Below are 10,173 nucleotides of genomic sequence, written 5' to 3'. Positions count from 1 at the left end.
TCATAAGAAGCCTCTTGAGTACTGTTGGATGCAGCTTGCATTCCATTCAGACTCTGAGAAATCATATTGACTTGCTGAGTCAATATTTTGTTCTGAGCCAATATGGCATTCAGAGTATCAACTTCAAGAACTCCCTTCTTCATAGGCGTCCCATTACTCACAGGATTCCTTTAAGAAGTGTACATGAACTAGTTATTAGCAACCATGTCAATGAGTTCTTGAGCTTCTGCAGGCGTTTTCTTTAGGTGAATGGATCCACCTGCAGAAGTGTCCAGTGACATTTTTGATAGCTCAGATAAACCATCATAGAATATATCCAGGATGGTCCATTCTGAAAGCATGTCAGAAGGACACTTTTTGGTCAACTGTTTGTATCTTTCCCAAGCTTCATAGAGGGATTCGCCTTCTTTCTGTTTGAAAGTCTGAACATCCACTCTAAGCTTGCTCAGCTTTTGAGGAGGAAAGAACTTGGCTAAGAAAGCCGTGACCAGCTTATCCCAAGAGCTCAGGCTATCTTTAGGTTGAGAGTCCAACCATATTCTAGCTCTGTCTCTTACAGCAAAAGGGAAAAGCATGAGCCTGTAGACTTCAGGATCTACTCCATTAGTCTTAACAGTATCACATATCTGCAAGAATTCAGTTAAGAACTGAAAAGGATCTTCAGATGGAAGTCCGTGAAACTTGCAGTTCTGCTGCATCAGAGAAACTAATTGAGGTTTCAGCTCAAAGTTGTTTGCTCCAATGGCAGGAATGGAGATGCTTCTTCCATGTAAATTGGAATTAGGTGTAGTAAAGTCACCAAGCATCTTCCTTACATTATTATTATTTTCGGCTGCCATCTCCTCTTCCTGTTCGAAAATTTCTGAAAGGTTATCTCTGGATTGTTGTATTTTAGCTTCTCTTAATTTTCTCTTCAGAGTCCTTTCAGGTTCTGGATCTATTTTAACAAGAATGTTCTTGTCCTTGCTCCTGCTCATATGACAAAGAAGAGGGCACAGAAAAATAATAATAATAGAAATCCTTTATACCACAGTATAGGGATTCCTTTGTGAGTGGAAGAAAAGAGGGGGAGACAAAGAATGTAATGTAATGGAAGAAACACATCTGTGAGGAGGGTTGAGATGTGAGATGAGATGTTAGTAGATGAATAAATAAATAGAATAAGATGAGAGAGGGAAAATTTTCGAAAAATAATTTTTGAAAAAGAGTTAGTGATTTTTGAAAATAGTTTTTGAAAAAGGTTAGTATTTTTTTTCGAAAAAAAATTTTTTTTTTAAAATAAAAAATAAAAATAATTAGTTAATAAAAAAGAAATTTTTGAAAAAGAGGGGATATATTTTCGAAAATTAGAGAGAGAGAGAGAGTTAGTTAGGTGGTTTTGAAAAAGTTAAGAAACAAACAAAAAGTTAGTTAGTTAGTTGAAATGAATTTTGAAAAGATAAGAAGTTTGGAAGTTAGAAAAGATATTTTGAAACCAACTTTTTGAAAAAGATAAGATAAGAAGATATTTTTGAAATTAGTTTTGAAAAAGATTTTATTTTTAAAATCTCAATTAATGACTTGATTCATAAGAAATCACAAGATATGATTCTAGAACTTAAAGTTTGAATCTTTCTTAACAAGTAAGTAACAAACTTGAAATTTTTGAACCAAAACATTAATTGATTATGTTATTTTCGAAAATTTGGTATAAAAATAAGAAAAAGATTTTTGAAAAATATTTTTGGAATTTTCGAAAATAACTAAGAATTTTGAAAAAGATTTGATTTTTGAAAAAGATTTTGAAAAAGATAAGATTTTCAAATTGAAAATTTGATTTGACTCATAAGAAACAACTTGATTTTAAAATTTTTTGAAAAAGTCAACTCAAATTTTCGAATTTGATGAGAGAAACAAGGAAAAGATATTTTTTGTTTTTTTTTTGTTTTTTTTTGAATTTTTATGATGAGAGAGGAAAACAGGAAAAATGATGCAATGCATGAAATTTTTAGATCAAAACATGTGATGCATGCAAGAATGCTATGAATGTCAAGATGAACACCAAGAACACTTTGAAGATCATGATGAACATCAAGAACACATTTTTGAAAAATTTTTAATGCAAAGAAAACATGCAAGACACCAACTTAGAATTCTTTAATGCTTAGACACTAAGAATTCAAGAATGCATATGAAAAACACCATACAACACAAAACAAAAAATCATCAAGATCAAACAAGAAGACTTACCAAGAACAACTTGAAGATCATGAAGAACACTATGAATGCATGAAATTTTCGAAAAATGCAAGATGCACATGCAATTGACACCAAACTTATAACATGACTCAAGACTCAAACAAGAAACACAAAAAATGTTTTTGATTTTTATGATTTTCTAATTTTTTTTGGATTTTTCGAAGATTAATTGAAAAAGGAAAATAAGGATTCCAAAATTTTTAATATGAATTCCAGGAATCTTGCATTCTTAGTCTAAAGCTTCAGTCCAGGAATTAGACATGGCTCACTAGCCAGCCAAGCTTTCAATGAAAGCTCCGGTCCAAAACACTAGACATGGCCAATGGCCAGCCAAGCTTCAGCATTTAACATCAGAGTATATTGCTCTTGATAACAAATTGCTGCCTCAGTCCAAATAAATTTAGACATGGCTTTACAGCCAGCCAGGCTTCATATGCTTCATGAAACACTAGAATTCATTCTTAAAAATTTTGAATAAAATGTTTTTGAAAACATTTTTTTTTCAAAAACAAAGGAAAATATTTTTGAAAGATTTTTGAAAGATTTTTGAAAGATTTTTGAAAACAAAACAAAAAGAAAATTACCTAATCTGAGCAACAAGATGAACCGTCAGTTGTCCAAACTCGAACAATCCCCGGCAACGGCGCCAAAAACTTGGTGTTGTTGCCGGGATTGGGATCTCAGACGATTCTTGGCGCCAAACAGGAACAATTAAGTCCCCGGCAACGGCGCCAAAAACTTGGTGCACGAAATTGTGATGTCCAGGCTCAAACTATTCCTAGCACGTGAGCAACTTGGTACGCGTAATCGTGATTACACATTCATAATTTGTCACAACTTCGATACAACTAACCAGCAAGTGCACTGGGTCGTCCAAGTAATACCTTACGTGAGTAAGGGTCGAATCCCACGGAGATTGTTGGTATGAAGCAAGCTATGGTCACCTTGCAAATCTCAGTCAGGCGGATATAAAATAATCATGGAGTTTTCGAATAATAAATAATAGAATAGGGATAGAGATAGTTATGTAAATCATTGGTAGGAATTTCAGATAAGCGAATGGAGATGCTTTTCGTTCCTCTGAACCTCTGCTTTTCTACTATCTTCATCCAATCAATCTCACTCCTTTCCATGGCTGGCTTTATGTGATACATCACCACTGTCAATGGCTACTTTTGGTCATCTCTCGGGAAAATGATCCAATGCCCTGTCACGGCACGGCTAATCGTCTGGAGGCATCACCCTTGCCAATGGCTTCATCTTATCCTCTCAGTGAATAATATGCTCACGCACCCTGTCACGGCACGGCTATTCATCTGTCGGTTCTCGATCATGCTGGAATAGGATTTACTATCCTTTTGCGTCTGTCACTAACGCCCTGCAATCGCGAGTTAGGAGCTCGTCACAGTCATTCAATCATTGAATCCTACTCGGAATACCACAGACAAGGTTTAGACCTTCCGGATTCTCTTGAATGCCACCATCATTCTAGCTTACGCCACGAAGATTCTGGTTAAGAGATCTAAGAGATATTCATTCTAGCTTATTTCATGTAGAACGGAAGTGTTTGTCAGGCACGTGTTCATAGGGGAGATGGTGATGAGCGTCACACATAATCATCACCTTCATCACGTTCTTGGGTGCGAATGGATATCTTAGAAGCAAAATAAGATGAATTGAATAGAAAACAGTAGTACTTGAATTAATCTTTGAGGAACAGCAGAGCTCCACACCTTAATCTATGGAGTGTAGAAACTCTACCGTTAAAAATACATAAGTGAAAGGTCCAGGCATGGCCAAGATGGCCAGCCCCCAAAACGTGATCAAAGGATCATAAGGTAATCCAAAGATGTCAAATACAATAGTAAGAGGTCCTATTTATAATAAACTAGCTACTAGGGTTTACATGAGTAAGTAATTGATGCATAAATCCACTTCCGGGGCCCACTTAGTGTGTGCTTGGGCTGGGCTTGAGTGTTGCACGTGTAGAGGTCCTTCTTGGAGTTGAACGCCAGTTTTTGTGCCAGTTTGGGCGTTCAACTCTGGTTTTGGCTCCTTTTCTGTCGCTGGACGCCAGATTTGGGCAGAAAGCTGGCGTTGAACGCCAGTTTACGTCGTCTATTCTTGGCCAAAGTATGGACTATTATATATTGCTGGAAAGCCCTGGATGTCTAATTTCCAACGCAATTGGAAGCGCGCCATTTCGAGTTCTGTAGCTCCAGAAAATCCACTTTGAGTGCAGGGAGGTCAGAATCTAACAGCATCAGCAGTCCTTCTTCAACCTCTGAATCTGATTTCTGCTCAAGTCCCTCAATTTCAGCCAGAAAATACCTGAAATCACAGAAAAACACACAAACTCATAGTAAAGTTTAGAAATGTGAATTTAACATAAAAACTACTGAAAACATCCCTAAAAGTAACTAGATCCTACTAAAAACATACTAAAAACAATGTCAAAAGGCGTATAAATTATCCGCTCATCAAACATCCGGGGCTTCAAAATGAGATGTAATTTGCCATAGTCTCCATGCAGTAGCGATTGGGAAATCGCGCAGTGTCCTTTGCTGGGAAGGCTTTTTCTTTATCACCAACCTTTATAATCCTCTTAAGTCTCTTTGTTGAGGGCTTTACCGCAGTTGAAGAAGGCTCTGCCACTAGTGCTCTCTTTGTTCCTCTCCTTGCTGTTGATTTGGGAGTAGCTTTCTCTTTACCCTTCTTGGTGGCCATTCTGAAAAGGGAAGAGAAAGTAAATTAAATTCGAAGAGATAGAGCAAGGAAGAGAACGGAAAAGGGTGGTTAGGAATGCACAGTAAAAGGTAAATGATGTTAACACATGGTCATGACTACATGTGAAAAGGCATCAATGGAAATAGCTAGTGCATATGATGACAAGTGAATGCAAGGTGTTTATTGGCATGCTGGCAAAGGCATGAGTAGCATAGATCAAACATCACTTGTAACAAACCATCATATTTGTATTGACAATTATTTTCAATGAATAAAATATAAAAGGAGTTTTGTGAAAAATAAGCATTGAATAGTAGAATAGAATAATGTAGAAAAAAGCATAAGGCCATATTGGCTTTTTCACAAACACATAGCATGCATGGTGAATAGGGTATAGAAAATATTAAATTAAACATGCAAGCAACCCTTTTAAAAAGGTATATAATTGCCAAACAATTTTACAACAGTCCACAAGCATATAATGAGAAATAATGACTCAAATAAATTTCTAACACCAAGTAAAAAGGAAAAAGAAAGAAAAAGAAAATATGAATAATGAAAGTAAAAAGAAAAGAAAAGAAGATAACATGTAAAACTAAGAAGAAAAATAGAAAAGTAAGAAGGGAAGAAGAAAAGAAAACCTTGTTAATGGGGTGAGAGAGAGAGTGAGAGTGTAAAAAGTGAGAAAGAAGGAGGAAGGAAGAAGGGGGGAGGAAGAAATAAGGAGGGAAAAGAGAAAATAGGATTTGGGGAGAAGAAGATAGGATAAGTGGCAAATCAGGGAAGCTGTGCGGCGCAAGCGACGCGGTCGCGTGGGGCACGCGGTCGCGCGACTTGCGCTGATACTGATTGACGCGGTCGCGTCAGTCACGCGGTCGCGTGACCCGTTTTATGCCACTGGCGCGAAGGCAGCCTCGCGCTCGCACAACTCTCTGTTCGAAATTATATTGTTGCCAAATCTCGGGTGACGTGATCGCGTGGGGCATGCGATCGCGTGAGTGGCCATTAGAAGGATGTGACGCGGTTGCGTCGGTCACACGGCCGCGTGGGAAGAATTGTGCATTCAGCATCAATCCAGCACCACTCTAGCACAACTTTCGGTCATGCACCCTTTTTACGTCGAATTCCAGGGCACGCGGCTGCGTGGGTGACGCGGTCCCGTGGGAGGCCAATGTTCCCACTCGACGCGGTCGCGTGGGGCAATTTGTGCCGTCGGCACGCCTTCAGCCACGCTCCTGCATGACTCTCTGTTCGTTTTATTAATTCCTCCCATCTCCTGCGACGCGGACGTGTCATTAAGGCGGTCACATCGCGTAAATTTTTTTTTTTAAAAAATAAAAGTATGTAAATGCCAATTCACGAAATGTACTAATAAAGAGAAGAGTTATTAAATAGAAAAACTAAAAATAAAGAAAAGAACGATCATACCATGGTGGGTTGTCTCCCACCTAGCACTTTTGTTTAACGTCCGTAAGTTGGACGCTCCACTAGCTCAATCTTCGGCTATGTGAGGATCTTCCAAGAGGAAGATCTCGAGCTCCTTGTCCTTCTGCATCCTCTCTCCATGGTATAGCTTCAAACGATGTCCATTGACTTTGATGAGTTCAGAGCTTGAAGGATGGCTTAGGTGATAAACTCCGTACGGTTCGGCCTTCTCTACTCTGTATGGACCTTCCCATCTTGATCTCAACTTGCCTGGCATGAGCCTCAGTCGAGATTTGTAAAGGAGGACTAAGTCCCTAGGTTGGAACTCTTTTCTCTTGATGTGCTGAAAGTGTACAGCCTTCATCTTCTCCTTGTATAGTCTTGAGTTCTCATAAGCTTCTAGGCAAAGGTTTTCCAGTTCTTGTAGTTGTAACTTCCTTTCAGCTCCGGCTTCCTCAATTCCCATGTTGCACTCCTTTACTGCCCAAAAGGCTTTGTACTCTACTTCAATAGGGAGATGACAAGCTTTTTCATAGACTAAGCGGAAAGGACTCATCCCAATGGGTGTCTTGTATGCTGTTCTGTATGCCCAGAGTGCATCTTATAGCCTGGTGCTCCAATCTCTTCTATGAGGTTTGACTATCTTCTGCAAGATACACTTTATCTCTTTGTTTGACACCTCGGCTTGCCCATTTGTCTTAGGATGGTATGCTGTTGCAACCTTATGAATGATCCCATGCTTCTTCATTAATCCTGTTAGTCTCCTGTTACAAAAATGGGTGCCTTGATCGCTCATGATTGCTCGTGGTGATCCAAAGCGACAGATAATGTGGTTTCTCATAAAGGAAACAACAGTGTTAGCATCATCAGTGCGGGTAGGAATTGCTTCCACCCATTTGGAAATGTAATCCACAGCTAACAATATATAAAAATAACCATTAGAATTTGGAAATGGACCCATGAAGTCAATGCCCCAGACGTCAAAAATTTCACAGAAAAGCATAATTTGTTGAGGCATCTCATCTCTCCTGGATTTATTACCAAATTTTTGGCATGGGAAACAAGATCTACAAAATTCAGCAGCGTCTCTAAAAAGAGTAGGCCACCAGAATCCACAGTCTAAGATTTTTCTAGCTGTTCTTTGAGGGCCAAAATGTCCTCCACTCTCAGATGAGTGACAGGCCTCTAAGATGGACTGGAAATCTAATTGAGGCACACACCGTCTAATTACTTAGTCAGCGCCACATCTCCATAAATATGGGTCATCCCATATATAATATTTAGACTCACTTTTCAGCTTGTCTCTTTGATGCTTAGAAAAGTTTGGAGGAAAAGTGCGGCTAACTAGATAATTAGCTACAAGTGCATACCAAGGGACTATCTCAGATACTGCTTGCAGGTTATCAAATGGGAAATTATCATTTATAGGATTAGAATCATCCTTAATGTGCTCAAGACGACTCAAGTGGTCTACCACTAGATTCTGGTTACCGCTCCTATCCTTAATTTCCAAATCAAATTCTTGTAATAGCAGTATCCAACGTATAAGCCTTGGTTTGGACTCCTTTTTAGCTAATAGATACTTTAGAGCTGCGTGGTCTGAATACACTACTACTTTAGTACCAAGTAAATAGGCTCGGAATTTATCTAGAGCAAAAACAATAGCAAGAAGCTCTTTCTCAGTTGTAGTGTAACTGGACTGAGCGGCATCTAAAGTTTTAGACGTATAAGCGATAACAAAAGGATCCTTATCTTCACGCTGAGCCAGTGCTGCTCCTACTGCATAGTTGGAGGCGTCACACATTATTTCAAATGGCTGGCTCCAGTCTGGTCCTCTCACAATTGGAGCTTGAGTCAGGGCGGTCTTTAGCTTATCAAACGCTTGTTTGCAATCCTCACTGAACTCGAACTCAATATCCTTCTGCAGTAGTCTGGATAAGGGAAGTGCTACCTTACTGAAGTCCTTAATGAATCTCCTGTAAAAACCTGCATGGCCAAGGAACGAACGGACTTCCCTCACAGAAGAGGGGTAAGATAAACTAGAAATAACATCCACCTTTGCTGGATCTACAGAAATGCCAGTATTAGACACAACATGTCCTAGTACAATACCTTGTTTAACCATAAAGTAACATTTTTCAAAATTTAATACAAGGTTTGTACTGACACATCTATCTAATACTCTAGATAATCCATCTAAGCAAAGGCTAAAGGAATCGCCATAAACACTAAAATCATCCATAAAAACTTCCATACAGTCCTCAATAAGATCTGAGAAAAGACTCATCATGCACCTTTGGAAGGTAGCTGGTGCATTGCACAAGCCAAAGGGCATTCTCTTGTAAGCATAAGTCTCAAAAGGACATGTAAAAGTAGTCTTTTCCTGATCCTCAGGAGCTATATGAATCTGGAAATAACCTATGTAACCATCTAAAAAACAATAATGTGATTTACCTGACAGGCGATCCAACATTTGATCAATGAATGGAAGAGGATAGTGATCCTTACGAGTTGCTTGGTTGAGGTGTCTGTAGTCAATGCAGACCCTCCAATCGTTCTGTACTCTGGTTGCTATGAGCTCTCCATGCTCATTCTTCACTGTAGTGACTCCAAACTTCTTTGGCTCTACTTGTACTGGGCTTACCCATTCACGGTCTGAGATGGGATAGATGATATCTGCCTCCAGTAGTCTGGTCACTTCCTTTTTGACAACCTCTAAGATAGTGGGGTTCGATCTTCTCTGAGGTTGACGAACTGCCCTTGCTCCCTCTTCTAAAAATATTCTATGCTCACATACTTGAGGGTTGATACCTACTATATCCTCCAAACTTCACCCAATTGCCTTCTTGTGCCTCCTCTGCACACTAAGTAACTGCTCTTCTTATTGAGAAGTGAGTTCCCTTGCAATGATAACTGGACACTTTTGCTTGTCCTCAAGGTAACCATATTTGAGGTGTAGAGGAAGGGGTTTCAAATCTAACTTCTGCTCATGGTTAGGCTCTGGATTGTCTGAAGCTAGTGATAATGGCAAAGTGCCCTCATTGTCGTTCAAGAGTGTCCCCACACTCGGACCTTGTCCTGTGTGCTTCTCCTCTAACTCCTCCTGGTGAACTGCAGCTATGGTTTCGTCAATGATGTCACATTGGAAAATAGAATGATCTTCTGGAGGGTGCTTCATAACTCCATTCAGATTGAAACTTACTAATCGGCCATCTATTTCAAAAGAGTATGTTCCTGAAAAAGCATCCAATTTGAACTTTGATGTCTTCAGGAAAGGTTTTCCAAGTAGGATTGATGACGGCTTCTCTCAGTCATTTTGGGGCATCTCTAGAATATAAAAATCAGTGGGGAATGTGAGTCCCTTAATGCCCACTAATACATCTTCAGCAACTCCAACCACTGTAATAATACTTTTATTTGCTAACACAAAACGAGCTGCTGACCTTTTTAAGGGAGGGAGCCTCAAAATATCATATATAGACAAGGGCATTATACTCACACATGCTCCTAAATCACACATGCAGTCAAAAATTATCACACCACCAATAGTACAATTAACCATACAAGGATCTGGGTCACTACACTTTTCAGGTAAACCTCCCATTAAAGCAGATATGGAACTACCTAAAGGAATAGTTTCTAATTCATTAATTTTGTCTTTATGTATACATAAATCTTTTATAAACTTTGCATATTTAGGTACCTGTTGAATAACATCAAATAGAGGAACAGTTACCTCAACCTTTTTGAATATCTCTACCATTTTTGGATCAGGTTCTAGCT

At 39.0% G+C, this 10,173-nt stretch overlaps 1 non-coding gene across 1 annotated transcript; it reads left to right on the top strand.

The window, feature by feature from the left end:
- Nucleotides 1–335: 335 nt before the first annotated feature.
- LOC148548319 (small nucleolar RNA R71) lies at nucleotides 336–443 on the top strand. Its single transcript, XR_015897877.1, has one exon. It is a non-coding gene; the product is annotated as a small nucleolar RNA R71 (small nucleolar RNA).
- Nucleotides 444–10,173: the final 9,730 nt, after the last annotated feature.

The sequence above is a fragment of the Arachis ipaensis genome, chromosome B8, assembly GCF_059453495.1.
Source record: "Arachis ipaensis isolate K30076 ecotype BB chromosome B8, ASM5945349v1, whole genome shotgun sequence".
NCBI classification, from domain to species: domain Eukaryota; kingdom Viridiplantae; phylum Streptophyta; class Magnoliopsida; order Fabales; family Fabaceae; genus Arachis; species Arachis ipaensis.
This window is presented reverse-complemented; position numbering and strand designations above follow the sequence as displayed.